Source organism: Protopterus annectens, chromosome 9.part0 (genome assembly GCF_019279795.1).
Source record: "Protopterus annectens isolate FY-2018-M chromosome 9.part0, PAN1.0, whole genome shotgun sequence".
NCBI classification, from domain to species: Eukaryota; Metazoa; Chordata; order Ceratodontiformes; family Protopteridae; genus Protopterus; species Protopterus annectens.
Window position 1 is genome coordinate 1,411,713,777 of NC_056743.1, and position 14,948 is coordinate 1,411,728,724.

The following is a 14,948-nucleotide window of genomic DNA, read 5'->3' on the forward strand; positions in this document are numbered from 1 at the left end:
ATTCACAAGACAACTGCAACAGTCTTGGATAAACCTAAAGGAAAACACATAACACCTATATTATGTATACCTTTGTTAAAAATGGCTACTTTTACTTCTCCCCATGTCTGCAAGACAGAGTTAAAACTGGGAAAATAAAGACCATGCTTATGTTATAAACACACAAGTTTGCTTTCACGCAATTTTAGCACACCAACAAGATGTTCCTAGAAAGACATTTGTTTGAGAGCTGCAAAATCTACTTTCATCCATAAGAGTTTACCTCAAATTGCTATGCAGAAACCTATTTTTTTCCTCACCTCAGATACACAAAAGTGTGGTATTTCTCATCCCTCTATACACACTATAAGCAAAAGAAATAATCTGGTTATGTACTTCAGAAAAGTGTGCAACAAACTTACTATGCATCCTTGAATCTTATGTCCTAATTTTATGCTACACAAATTTGAGAACTGCATTAGAGATGCATTCACGCTGCCACATGTATGTTAATGTGGGAGGAGGGTACTGGGGCACACTGAGGTGACTAACAGCTTTTAAAGCTACTGACTAATCAGAGACAGACTAGCACTGGCTGTTGTCTGTGAAGCATGCATTAAGTGTGTTACAGCTTTCAAACCTGTTATATTAGTTTGCAATCCTAAACTTCTCCCTTTATAACTAGTATATTCTCCGGTCATAACATACTTATATGTTTTAGAAACAGATGTCAAAATTAAACTTTAAATGCTCAATTTGAGCCACTTTGGAGGAGAATTTTCTGACGTCCATTTCTAAAAACACATTATAAATTAGTTTTTATCAGAGACTACTCATAATACTTTGTGTGTGTGTGTGTGTGTGTGTGTGTGTGTGTGTGTGTGTGTGTGTGTGTGTGTGTGTGAGATATATACATATATATATATATATATATATATATATATATATATATATATGGTTTACCATCATCTTTTTAAAAATGCTTCCCATCAAATTACCATAATGTCAATGGAAATTGTTGATTTCTGACAAGAATAAAAGGCATGACATCGGAAATGACATACCTGAACTTCCTGATTCGACGAGTTTGATATAGCAGGAGGGGACGTTAGTTACCCATGCTGTGCACATTAACGTACCATTACACTCAATGGTACGTTAACTGTACTATGCACCCCCTGCAAATGAAATATACCAACTCCAGGATTGCACTACAGTGAGGAAATGGGCTAATTCCCTGCTCCTCACTGAACTGCGACCTCCCTACACAATGTCAAACCCAAAATATTGACCTACACTACCCACTCGCTGTAGTGTAGTTGATCAATTTTGGTTTGACATTATGTCGACCAATGCAGCTTCCAAGTTTTGATTGTACAACTACAGTTGATATAAAAAGTTTACACACCCCTGTTAAAATGCCAAGTTTTTGGGATGTAAAAAATGAGACCACAATACATAATTTCAAAACTTTTCCCACCTTTAATGTGACCTATAATCTGTACAATTCAATTGAAAAACAAACAAATCTGTCAAGGGGAAAAAAAAACAAATAAAAAATGTACAATTACACTGGTTGCATACGTGTGCACACCCTTAAACTAATACTGGGATGCAGCACCTTTTGATTTAATTACAACATTCAGTCTTCTTGGGTACACACCTCCCATCAATTAAAGAGACTTATTAATCCCAAATAAAGTTCTGCTGTCTTAGTTGGATTTTCCTGATATTTACTCAGTTGCCTGCTACAGCAAAATCCATGGATCGCAGAGAGCTTACAAAGCATCAAAGGGATCTCATTGCTGAAAGGTATCAGTCTGGAGAAGGGTACAAAAAAATTTCCACAACACTGGATACATCATGGAATACAGTGGAGACAGTCATCAAAAAGTGGAGAAAATATGGGACAACAGTGACTATGCAAAGAACTGGATGTCCCTCCAAAATTGATGAAAAGACAAGACAAAAACTGGTCAGAGAGGCTCCTATGAGACCTACAGCAACACTGAAGGAGCTGCATGGATTTCTGGCAAGTACCGTCTGTGTACAACATGCGACAACAATCTCCTGTATTCTCCACATATATGGACTATGGGGTAGGGTTGCAAGATGGAAGCCTTTTCTTACACAGAAAAACATCCAGGCCTGGCTAAAATTTGCAAAACATTCGTCTCACAAAAGCATGTGGGAAACTGTGTTATGGTCTGATGAGACCAAGGTTGAACTTTTGGGCCACAATTCTAAAAGGTACATTTGGGCAAAAACACTTTGCATCACCAAAAGAATGCTACCCCCATGGTGAAGCATGGTGGTGGCAGTATCATGCTTCGTGGTTGCTTTTCTTCAGCTGGAACTGGGGCTTTAGTCAAGGTGGAGGGAATTATGAACAGTTCCAAATACCAGTCATTTTTTACCCAAAACCTTCAGGCATCTGCTAGAAAGATGAAGAGGAATTTCACCTTTCAACACGACAATGATCCCAAGCATACATTCAAATCAACAAAAGAATGGCTTCACCGGAAGAAAGTTAAAGTTTTGGAATGGCCCAGCCCCGAGACCTAAATCCAATAAAAAAATCTGTGGGGTAACCTGAAGAGGGCTGTGCACAAGAGATGCCCTCGCAATCTGACAGATTTGGAGCACTTTTGCAAGGAAGAAGGGGCAAATATTGCCAAGTCAAGATGTGCCGTGCTAACAGTCTCCTACCCAAGAAGATTGAATGCTGTAATTAAATCAAAAGGTGCTTCAACAAAGTATTAGTTTAAGGGTGTGCACACACAACAAAGTATTAGTTTAAGGTTGTCCACACACAACAAAGTATTAGTTTAAGGGTGTACACACTTAGCAACCAGCGGACTGTATGTTTTTTATATTGTTTGTTGTTCAATTGAATTGCACAGGTTATAGGTCACAATAAAGGTAGGAAAAGTTTTGAAATTATTTATTGTGGTCTAATTTTTTTATATTACAAAAACCTGGCATTTTAACAGGGGTGTGTAAACTTTTTCTATCCACTGTTTGTGTGTGTGTGTGTGTGTGTGTGTGTGTGTGTGTATATATATATATATAGAAATATATATATATATATATATATATATATATATATATATATATATATACATATATATATATATATATATATATGTGTGTGTGTGTGTGTATATGCAAAATAAAATATATATATAATACATATACACATAAACACACACAGATCTATAGAATTACATCAAAATCACAAAAGGTTAAATTAAAGCACTTATGCCCCTCTGCTCCCCCCACAACCCCTGGGGAAAGGGCAAGCTCCCTCCATATACTAGTAGCAAATATACCTCTCAACTTCTCAGAGCAAAAATTCTGGATAAGCACTAGGTAGCCTATCTACCACAAGAGGAGTGGTTTCTGGTCCAGATATTGTAGTTTGCTGGCTGTTTGGGCAGTTTTTTCCATCTCTTTCCACTTTCTGATTTAAAAGCCCACATTTGCGCTTATTTCCCCCTTTCCTGTAACTAGTCCAGTCCAGATACAGATTTGCTGTATCCAGGACTGTTTGTAAGCTTCTGAGCCCCCCAAGCCTTTTTGTGTTGGAGGGAAGCCTTCTAGCTTACCAGTGGGAGTGGTAAGCACTATGTAGCCTATCTACCACAAGAGGAGTGGTTTCTGGCCCAGAAATTGTAGTTTATTGGCCATTTAGGCAGTTTTTTTCCATCTTTTTCAACTTTCTGGTTTAAAAGCCCACGTTTGTGCTTTTCCCGCCTTTCCTGTAACTAGTCTAGTCCACATACAGATTTGAGGTATCCAGGACTATATGTAAGTTTCTGAGCCCCCAAGCCTTTCTGTATTGGAGGGAAGCCTTTTAGCTTATCAGTGGGAGTGGTAAGCACTAGGTAGCCTATCTACTACAAGAGGAGTGGTTTCTGTTCCAGAAATTGTTGTTTATTGGTCGTTTGGGCAGTTTTTCCATCTCTCTCAACTTTCTGGTTTAAAAGCCCGTGTTTGCGCTTGTTTCCCGCCTTTCCTGTAACTAGTCTTAGTCCAGATACAGACTTGCTGTATCCAGGACAGTTTGTAAGCTTCTGAGCAGTGCCAAAGTCTGCTCTTCAATTTTTCCCTTAGATCTACTAGTTCTCTCCTCTCCTGCACTTTTACTAGCTTATTAGTCTAGCACTTTACCAGACTTCTTGTAGCAATTATTTTAGCACACAAAAGTGCTACCAGCACTAAACGTTCTACAATGAAACAGATCCAGTACTTATTATTAATGCCCACCACTCCAGCCATGTCTAAACGTCAGTTCCCTGAGCTTTCTCCTATTAACCTGGTGAACTTGGGTATCCTGAGGCAATGTAGCAACTGCCTCATGTACACAGACAACCCTCTCCTCTTACCTCCCGACACTCGGACTTGCGAGAGATGCACTTATATATCCAAACTGGAAGCCACGCACTCTCCAGCCAAGACCGGAATAGCTTGTCAAGAGGAGAAGGTCAACACTTGCACCACAACATATGCAACACATAGCCCTCCAGAACACACACCAGCACCGACTTCACATAAAAACACAAACCAGCACCCACCTTCGCGGAGGCTCTCAATAAAAATCTACCCAAACAGCAGAGACCACCAAGGCAGAAATGCACTCGACCATAACAACACAACACTAATCACGAGACACATAACTCTCCTACACAGAGTGCCGCTCAACCAAAGCCCCTATGGCAAAACAGCATGCCCAACAAACTAGTCATAGGTGACTCGATAGTGAGACATACTGATGTCCCACTCACTAGGTTGAATAAGGAGAAAGTAACAGTCAGGTGCCAGGATCCACCACATAACGCACGTACTCAGGTCCCTCAACAGCAGGTACAAATATGACTCAGTCATTGTACATGTGGGTATGAAAGACCTGAGTACCTCCCTTGACTACATGAAAAAAAGACATGGAGGAGCTCTTGGATTATGTAGCCCAGGCAGGTATGACCCTAACCCTGAGCAGCATCCTACCAACACCCAGAATGATACCACAGTACAGGCAGAAAATGATTGATTTCAACAACTGACTAAGTTTCTGGTGTCATTCTAAGGGGATCCAGTATCTGTCTGCCTGGGATGATGTGATTGACAAACCTCAATGCTTTGCCAGAGATGGCCTGCACCTGTCACCACTGGGCTTCCGGACACTGGCCAAGGATCTTGCCACCCCTATAGTGCCTCTTTTAGGCAGTACTCCAAAGACCAAATTAGCACCACAACAGCTACAAACAAATGCAGTCTATGAGTCATGTTACTCAATGCTGGAAGTCTAAATCTCAAAATGCACTCGCTCGAAGCACTCCTTAAAATAGATAACATCAACATTTGTGCTGTAACAGAAACCTGGTTAAAGGCAGCAGAAAGCACCCCTACACTACCAGGCTATAACTCATTCCACACCTTTTGGCCCAAGAACTTGGACTGAAGCTCCAAAGGCGGTGGTGTTTCCATATTCATAAAGGATGTGCACACCTCCAAACTGGTAGCCCAACATAACGCATCAGAGATACTTCAGGTGCAGCTAACATTGGGTAAGACAGCGATTCAGGTAGTAGCCTGCTACAGGACCCCAACCAAGTCCCAAGACTCTCATTCCACATTCCTAAACACCCTGGAGAATATTAGGGTCCAACCTAACACTCTCATACTAGGCGACCTCAACATCCCACCATTAACTGGGAAAACTACTCATGTACCAATACACTTGCCCAACGTTTCCTGGAGTGCATTAATTCCAATGCCCTGGACCAGCACGTTCTTACCCCCACTAGAAGTAGCAACATCCTTGACCTGGTCATTACTAACATGGGAGACCATTGCTCTACACCAACAGTCAGCTCCGCCCTGGTTAGATCTGACCACAAACTAATCACCTTGGAAATCCACATCCCTCCCACCAACCCCCACCCACCCGCAAAGGTAACCACCATGAAAAACTTCTCCAAAGCTAATTTTGAGCTCCTAAAAACAGAGGTGGCTAACTTCACGGCACCCATGCAAATGGAGAATAGCTGCATGGCCACCGAATCATACTGCAATGCACTGTACGAACACGTACACAAATGCATGGATCTCGCCATACCCAATAGAACTAAGATGCTCTCCCTCTAAAAAAGACAAAGCCAATCTGGCGGTCCCCTGCCATAAACAAACTCTACAACAGAAGGAGGAAACTGATGTGGAATAAGGTGAAGTCCCAAGACTGGAAAAACTCCCCTATCAGCCTCAACAAAAAGTCGAGATCCCTCATCAAATCCTCTAAAACTAGCTATGAAAACAGAATTGCAGCAGATAGTAAAGACAACCACAAGGCCTTCTATAGTTATGCAAAGAATCTCCATGGCAATACCCTCATTTGCTCTGAGCTACTGCACAATGGTACCTCCAATACTGAGCCAACAGATATTGCCAATATACTGGCAGACAGAGTCAGTTGTAATCCGCGGTGGTGCAGCGGTAGCGTTGTTGCCTCACAGCAAGAAGTTCTCCCATTCGATTCTCAGCGGGGAGTGCTTTCTGTGTGGAGTCTGCATGTCCTCCCCGCAGTTGGGTGGGCGTTCGAAAGACATGCGTCAATGGGCATGCCTTCGTTGAAGGTTGAATGTCGAGCTGGCACCTCGGCGTTCATCAAAATCTACTGCCAATCATTAGCGGACCGGAGTTCTGCTGTGGCGACCCCTAACTGGGAAAAGCCGAAAGACAACAACAACAACTGGCAGACAGAGTCAGTGCCAAATTTACCCCTCTCCCCTCCCCCAAAGGACTCAATCACAATACCAGTAGACTGCAAGGCAACCAGTATTACTGCTGCACAGGTTAAAACAGCACTGCCCAAGGCCAAGAATACAGCTTCTATGGGACCTGACAATATCCCTGGCTGTGTTCTACATGAACTACAGAGTGAACTGGCACCTCACCTGTGTGCCCTGTCCAATCACAGCCTCACCTCAGGCTTTGTCCCTATCGAATGGCGCACTGCTACAGTCATCCCTCACCACAAAGGAGGAGCGACTACAGACCCTGGGAACCATCGCCCCATTAGCCTGACGAGTCTGATATGCAAAGTTATGGAACGCATCATCATGTACCTAATAAACAAGGATATAGAGAATCTCCAAACTCTGGATCCCACACTGTTTGGTTTTGTGAAGGGAAGATCATGCCTGCTCAACTTGGTCGACTTCTTTGAGTCAGTCACCAGAGCTGTGGATGATGGCAAGGTGGTTCATACAGCCTACCTTGATCTGGCCAAGGCCTTTGACACCATTCTCCTCTCAGGAATCATAGAAAAACTCACTAAGCTAGGCATCAACCCCTATATCACTAGGTGGGTTGCAAACTGGCTCACAGATAAAACCTACAGTGTGAAAGTAGCCAACTCCAAGTCAGACTGCTGACTAGTCATGAGTGGAGTCCCACAAGGTTTGGTATCTACTTCTCTGAAGTCCAGGCCAACACAAAGGGACTCTGGCTGACAAAGTTCACAGACAATCGCAATTTGGGAGCTATTATTAATTCTCCAAGTGATGTTGACATCCTACAGAATGGCCTCACTGAGACTGACTGGGGTCAGAACCATGGTTTTAAGTTCAGTGCCAAAAAATGTGTCACCATCCCCTTTGGGAAAAACTCGGTTCCCATGAATTACCACACTGATGGTAGTGCACTGAACACAGAAGGCATTATAAGAGATCTGGGAACACAGGTTGACAGCAACCTCTCTTTTAATCACCACATTGCAACTGTGGTCAGAAAGTCTTTCTATATGGCACATCTCATTACTAAGGGTTTTGCATCCAGGAAGAAAGAGGTCATTGTCTCCCTCTACTCTTCCCCCATTAGGCTAATCAGAGTACAATGCCCCATTTGATATGTACCTCACTAGACACCTGCAACAACTGGAGAGGCAGCAAAGGTACCTCACAAAGAGGATCATAGACCTTAAACACTTGTCCTATACGGACAGACACAAAAAACTCCAACTATTCTCTGTCTCATATTGCCTACTTAGAAGCAATCTCTGCTTGATTTACAAAGCCATGTCTGACCCAGCTCTGTTAGAAATGCTACATCTAAAGAAATACCAATCCCTCGGGCACCACATGCTCCAGAGACCTCAACCTCATTACCACAATCAACAGAAAGTACTGGAGGGACAGGTTTATAACCCAGATATGGAAGAGACTTCCCATACATGTCAAGCAGAGCACCTTGCTGACCCTCTTCAACAGAAATCTTGATGAGTGAATGGGAAATAGAAAAGTCACTCCGGGGATAACTCCAGTGACTCTACTCGACAGAGGCACTGGGAACTAAGGTCAGGTGGCACGATGCCAGGGTAATCCTATGGCTAGGCTTGTAAAGGCCCCACTACCATCAGCCTAGTACACACCTATGAATAAAAGTGGGACAAAGGCCCAAAAATAGGGACATTTTTTTAAATATTGCCCTTACAAACTTAGAAAATTGACAGAATAACAGGTTTTGCATTAGCATGAATTTTCTGAAGAGTATGAAAGCTGAGATTCAAATGTCTGTCATTATTTTCTAACTTCAATCTTTAATGATTTGCCACTAATTTGCAAGGAAATCAGAATTTTATGAAAAACGGACCAAAAATATGAGGCAAAAATCTGTACAGTTGAGAGGTATGGTAGCAAGGGTTCCTATTAGAAGACCGAAGACATATTCTTTCGAATACATCTTGGTCGAACTTAAAAGACTGAAACGGCAAAACATAGAAGTGGCTTTTAAGCAAATTCTTTCTCTGGGAAATAATTAACTTGGCCGCTTCATTACTTTGCCATTTTCGGCACTGTAGTGCAGTCTCAGAGTTGGTATATCTAAGTAGGGGGGGTGTGGGGGGGCAAAGGCCCCCACTTAAAGTGTTTTGGTTTTTATTTTATTTTTTTTTGTTGGAACAGTGATTTTTTTCCCTTGGAAAAAATTGCTGTTCTAATAGTTCGACATTGTAAGCTTTTGCTGTTCGGTGATCTAATATAGACCCTGGTAGCAAGCATAAAAAATACAGTTAGACACTTTAAACATCTAACAAAATGTATGATATTCTGCACATACAGGCAAACATACACACATGCACACACACACAAATACAACATACTAAGCAGACTAGCCACAATACAGCTTCAGCCATCTGACTCGGGAAAGAAAGATAATGACAACACAGCGTATGCATGCAACTGTGTCTGACAGGGATGCATCTCTCTCATGTTCTGTATCATCTGAAATTGAAACCTACTCAAAGAGGATATTGCAATACACAAGAAGTCTAAGGCTATCTCAGTATCTGGCTTTCCTCAAGGTGGGAGTGACCAATGTCTTTCGAACACCTTCTGCCAGTGCTATTTCACTGGAATAGTATCACAAAACGGACTCTCCCACCACCTGACATACTGCTTCTCTCCTAAGCAGTTCAGACACTTTACATGTGGAATCTGGCAGCTACCTCAAATAATAAGATGACTTAGCTTTACTCCACACTAAACACGGAAATTATTCCACAACGAAGTACAGTTGTGCATGTCAAAGAGATTTGCTCACGACCATAGGTGCTTTACAGCATATAGTGAGCCAAGTGCTGCAATGTACCTATGTTGCTGTAATTTAGAATTTATTTAGACAATGTTTGACTAAAAAGCTTCGTAAACTTTTTATTAAGCCATGGGCCAGTTAAATCTACTGTGGTTCATCCTGATGCCATTGTAGGCAGAGTGAGCTCTACGTCCACAGACTGTAATGGGTGTACCTCCACACATGAGCGGCGATGCGCCCATGTGTGGAGGTACACCCATTACAGTCTGTGGGTGTACCTCCACACATGAGCGGCGATGCGCCCATTTAAGTCTATGGACACATTTCACACTTTCACTACCATGATGTCGCTCAGGTCAGCGCTTACTTTTCAGTTCAGTGGCATGATCACAGGGAAAGCCATGATATAAAAAGCTTTTCTACCAGCAAAAGGAAATGCTAGACACCTCTCATAATGTTGCAGAAATGTTGTCCAGTACTTAGTGCACTACTTTGTGTACTGCAAAGGTAAAGAAGTTTTGATGACTCAAATCACTAACTTACCATAACAGTACATGTTTGACTAGATCACTGCTGCAGTAGCATTTAGCTATATGGGATGTATCCTGCCAAGGATACTGGGCATCCAGCTACTGCGATACAGCTTTTGGGAAGCTTACTCGCACACCATACATATGCTCAAGTGAGTGAGTATGCTGGTATAAGAAGGGAGCTCAGGCACCAAAATTCAGCACTTTCTGCTGAAGCCTAATGCTCTAGGAAGTATGTCAAATACTAATGTCATGTCAGCAAAAGGAAAAAAGTGACAAGTACCCCACCCTGGCCAAAAGAAGACAAGAAAATAATACAAATGGAATAAGGAGGGTATTAGTACTGCAAAAGTGATCTATACGAACATCCACTGTTATGGTAAGTTACCTTATACAGTTGTACTACATTCACCATTAGATCACTGCTGCAATAGCATTTAGCTATATGGGACAATTGCCAAAGCTTATGAAGCAAGGGTGGAGTTAGCAGGGCCACAGTCCCTAAGTCCAAGGAGAAGAGCTCTATCAAGCAAACAGTATTCTAGCTCTGGAAAATGAATCGGTTTTATCGTGCTTACTGATGATGAAGTAGCTGCCTGTAAACCAGTTCTAGAGTCCACCCCTTTCCAAAAGGCTCCAGAAGTTGTCCTATCACTGAAGTGGGCCTTAACAGTCTGTGTGGAGGGGGGTGGTCTTTCACCAAGAGGAGAATAACAGAAATTAAGAGCCAGAGACAGCCACCTAAAAATGATTTGCTTGGAAACTAACTGTCCTGTGTGCGTTTTTTTTTTTTTGCCCTGGGGTTCATGGAAGAACACAGGGAGATGAATAGCTTGATTTAAAGTCAACTCAGAAGCAGCTCTGGGCAAGAAAGTATTGTTGGTTGGTTGTGAGATTCACCCTGTCCTTATGGAAAATCAAAAAGGGATGAGAACACATAAGAATCTGCAACTCAGATGCTTTTTAAGACAAAGTCAATACAGTAAGTCAAGCTGTCTTAAAGTAAGACATTTCAAGGAAAAACATCCTAAAGGTTCAAAAGTGGTAGCTCTACTTTCTCCAACATAAACAAATTTCCCAGGATGGAGCGAATAATCCTGTTATTGCTGTGGAGGTGAATTAGGTTTTGTAGTGCAGGGTTTCTTTCTGTATGATACAGAATTTTATGGGCCAGAACAAGTTGATTGCAGTGTAAGAGTTAGGGAAGTTCCAACCAGTTGAGCTGTTTCAAGGATGAGCAGTGGTGAGATCTAAATGGGGATTCTGAGGCGAATGTGGCTATTTTGTTGTAGCATGAGTCAAGCTTAGCTAGGTCTGTTTTTCTAAGGTTGGTTAGAATAGGTGAGTCATAGAGAAGAGTAGAAATGAGGTGAGTGTGAGCTATGGTTGCTTTTGTTGAGTGGGTAAGAAAATGTCTATTTCTATAGAGGGTACCTAGTTTTTTGTGGACTTTGATGGTCTGAGAAATGTGAATATCAAATCTGAGAATGGTATCAATCTCTACATCAAGAAGTTTGGTGTGATCTCAGGGAGAGATAGTGGTTTTGTTGTTGGACATGATATAAAAGGTGGTAGTTGAAGAGGAGGACCTAGTAGGTTTAAAGAGCAGTAGTTTGGTTTTAGCAGGGTTTAGATAATTTGGATATTGGACAGCCATGCTTCAAGAGAGAGGAATGATTATTGTGTTAATGTATGAAGTTCCTTTAGTGAGGAAGCTACACAGATTAACGAAGAATCATCTGCATACTGCATAACAGATGCATTGGGGGTGGATGAGCAAAGCTTGCTCTGTATCTATACAAAACAAGACAACAGGTGACTCACTATAAGTGCTTGTATCTCACATACTCTTATTGTAGACATCAAAGCAATCAGTAAAAGTTTTCTATGTTAAGAGCCTCAAGTCAGACAGATTAGCTGGTTCAAATGGAACGTGTTAGTTTCTTTAACATAAAGTTAAAATCTTATAAAAAAGCCCTTTCAAAAACATTTTGACATAAGAATGCATTGAAAGAGGAGGGTATATGGGCAGACATGACAAAATGGCTGATAAATGAACCTTGAGGAGTAAGAAAGGCCACAGTATAGTAACTCTCACAAATATTGGAAATAACAGAGAAACACCAGCCCTGAATATGTGCTGGTTTTGTTGTTGGCACCAACTAAAAAACCTTTTCCATTTACTAATACATTGATTTTCGATTGACAGGCATTCTTGTCTCCATTAGTATCTGCTACACTTCCTCAGTAGACAAGTGCCTAAAAGGAACTAAGACCCTATCATCCTAGCAGTCAGTTGAAGTTGATTGGCGTCGGGATGTTATCAAACACACCTTATCTTTTGAGAGTAGATCCATTCTGTGAAGATCCTTGGGGTAATTGCCCCTGGTCATGTCCAAAAGAAGGGAGAATCACTGTTGCCTGAGCCAGAAGGGAGAATCACTGTTGCCTGAGCCAGAAAGGAGTCACCACAATAATCTTGCGGGATTTCTTCTGACTCTTCAGAAGTATCCTAAGGGAGGAAAAGCATAAGGAACATTCTTGTCTAAAGAAAGGAAATGGTACATCTTCCAAGCTTTCATACATGGAGTCCTGGAGCAGAATCTTGCCAGATGACAGTTCAAAGAGGAAGCAAAAAAATCTACTTGAGGAATTCCCAACAAATTAATCAAATCTTGGAAGCCTCCGATCTAGTCTACCCCTTGTCCTGCTCAGCTTGACTGCTTTACAATTTTGCTCAAAAAGAGTGCAGGATGCAGGAAGACTGAGATTGTGTTGTGAAGCTATAACCAAAGCTAACATGGCTAGTCTGAAAAAGGAGGTACAACCTGGTTCTCCCTTGCTTGTTGATGTACCACATGACTGTGGTATTGTCTTTAACTTAAAGAGGTCCAGGGGACCAAAGATCATTAACAGAGTTGAGTGCTTTGATCATATTTTTGTGCTTGTGTTTGTCACTGGTGTCCCACACATCTTGCACTTTTATCCCTTCTGAAAATGCTCCCCAACCAAAGTCAGAGGCATCTGTAATGACTGACTGCTTTGGCTTAGGGAGGCAGAAAAGGAGACATGGATTTAGGTAAATTTGCTGTCTCCACCACGTGACCTCTTCTGACAAACCCTGGCACTGGGATTTGAAAAGACAAGGTATGTCAGTGTTGAGACCAAAGAGACTACAGATACCAATGTAACTTATAGGTTCATACTAGGCTATCTGCCCTAGGGCATTTATAAGCCTAGCCAGAGTGTGTTTGGCTTTGGCCACCCATTTTAAATTGATTTTGCTATGCCCTTTTTCGAGGTTAGTATACTGTGCCTCTGTCTCACAGTGACACAGAAGTGATACCTGGGGTAAACCTACAATCTCCCATCCACTCATCAAGATTCCTCTTGAAGAGAGTCAATGAGGGACTCTGCCTAACCTGGACTGGGATTTTATTCCAGAGTGAAGGGAGCCTCTGGGTTATGAATCTGTCCCTCCAGCATGTCCTATTTATTTCAGTGCTGAGGTTCAAGTCTCTTGAGCGCGTAGCACAATAGGATTTGGATTTTCTGAGATGCAGCACGTCCATTAATTCCGGGTTGGACATGGCTTTATACGTCAGGCACAGATCGCCTATGAACAGGCTGTATGCCACTGAGTAGAGCTGGAGTTTCTTTAACCGGGCAGCATATGGCATCTGTTTGAGCCCTTTGATCCTCTTGGTGAGGTACTTTTGGGGTCTTTCCAGTTGCTGCAGGTGTCTGGTAAGGTACATCCCAAAAGGGGCATTGTACTCAATTATGGGCCTGATGAGGGATGTGTAAAGAGGCACGATGACTTCCCCTGATCTAGATGTGAATCCCTTCATGATTAGGTGGGCTATATAAAATGTTTTTCTAACCACTTTGGCCACGTGGTTGTCAAATGAGAGATTGCTATCAACTTGGGTCCCCAGGTCCCTAATTACTTCTTCTGTACTTAATGGATTACCAGCTATGTGGTAATTTGTGGGCACTTTGTTTTAGCCAAAGGGGATGACTATACACTTTTTGGCGTTTAGCTTGAGGCCATGGCTCTGGCACCAGTTGTCTGTTTTTATGAGGCCCTTTTGGAGGATGCTTGTGCCGGCTGGAGAGACGATTATGGCGCCCAGTTTGCAGTCATCTGCGAACTTGGTCAGCCACAGTCCTTCCGTGTTGGCCTGTACCTCCGAGAAATATATACCGAACAAGAGAGGTCCCAGGACTGAGCCTTGTGGGACGCCACTTGTAACTGGTTTGGAGTCTTGACATGGCTCCAGCAATTCTAACCATGTGGGTTCTGTCCTTGAGCCAGTTTGCAACCCATCTAGTGACATAGGGGTTTATATTTAAGCTGGTGAGCTTATCTATCATGCCCGAGTGGGGTATTGTATCGAAGGCTTTTGCGAGGTCCAGGTAGGCTGTGTGGACCACCTTCCCCTCGTCAATGGCCTTGGTGACTGTTTCAAAGAAATCGACCAGGTTTAAGAGGCAGGATCTGCCCTTAACAAAGCCAAACTGGGTAGGATCCAGTGCCTGTAGGTCCCCAATATCTTTATTTATGAGGTCCATGATGATCCTTTCCATAGCTTTGCAGACCAAGCTAGTCAGGCTTATGGGGCGATAGTTTCCAGGATCCGTTGAGGCACCACCTTTGTGGAGAGGGACCACTGTTGCTGTACGCCACTCTTTGGGTACATATCCTGTAGTAAGGCTGAGACTGAATAATAGTTTTATGTTTGGGTTTAGCTCTTCTTGGAGTTCATGTAGGACGCAGCCCAGGACACCGTCTGGTCACATTGATGCTGTGTTTTTTGCTTTGGAGAGGGCGGCTCTTACCTGAGCATC

General features: G+C 42.4%; 1 protein-coding gene across 4 annotated transcripts in view; it reads right to left on the reverse strand.

Annotated features, from left to right (window-relative positions):
- The window catches only part of KANSL3 (KAT8 regulatory NSL complex subunit 3), a 2,067,031-nt gene that overhangs the window by 1,806,522 nt on the left and 245,561 nt on the right, over positions 1 to 14,948 (reverse strand). The window lies entirely within an intron of this gene.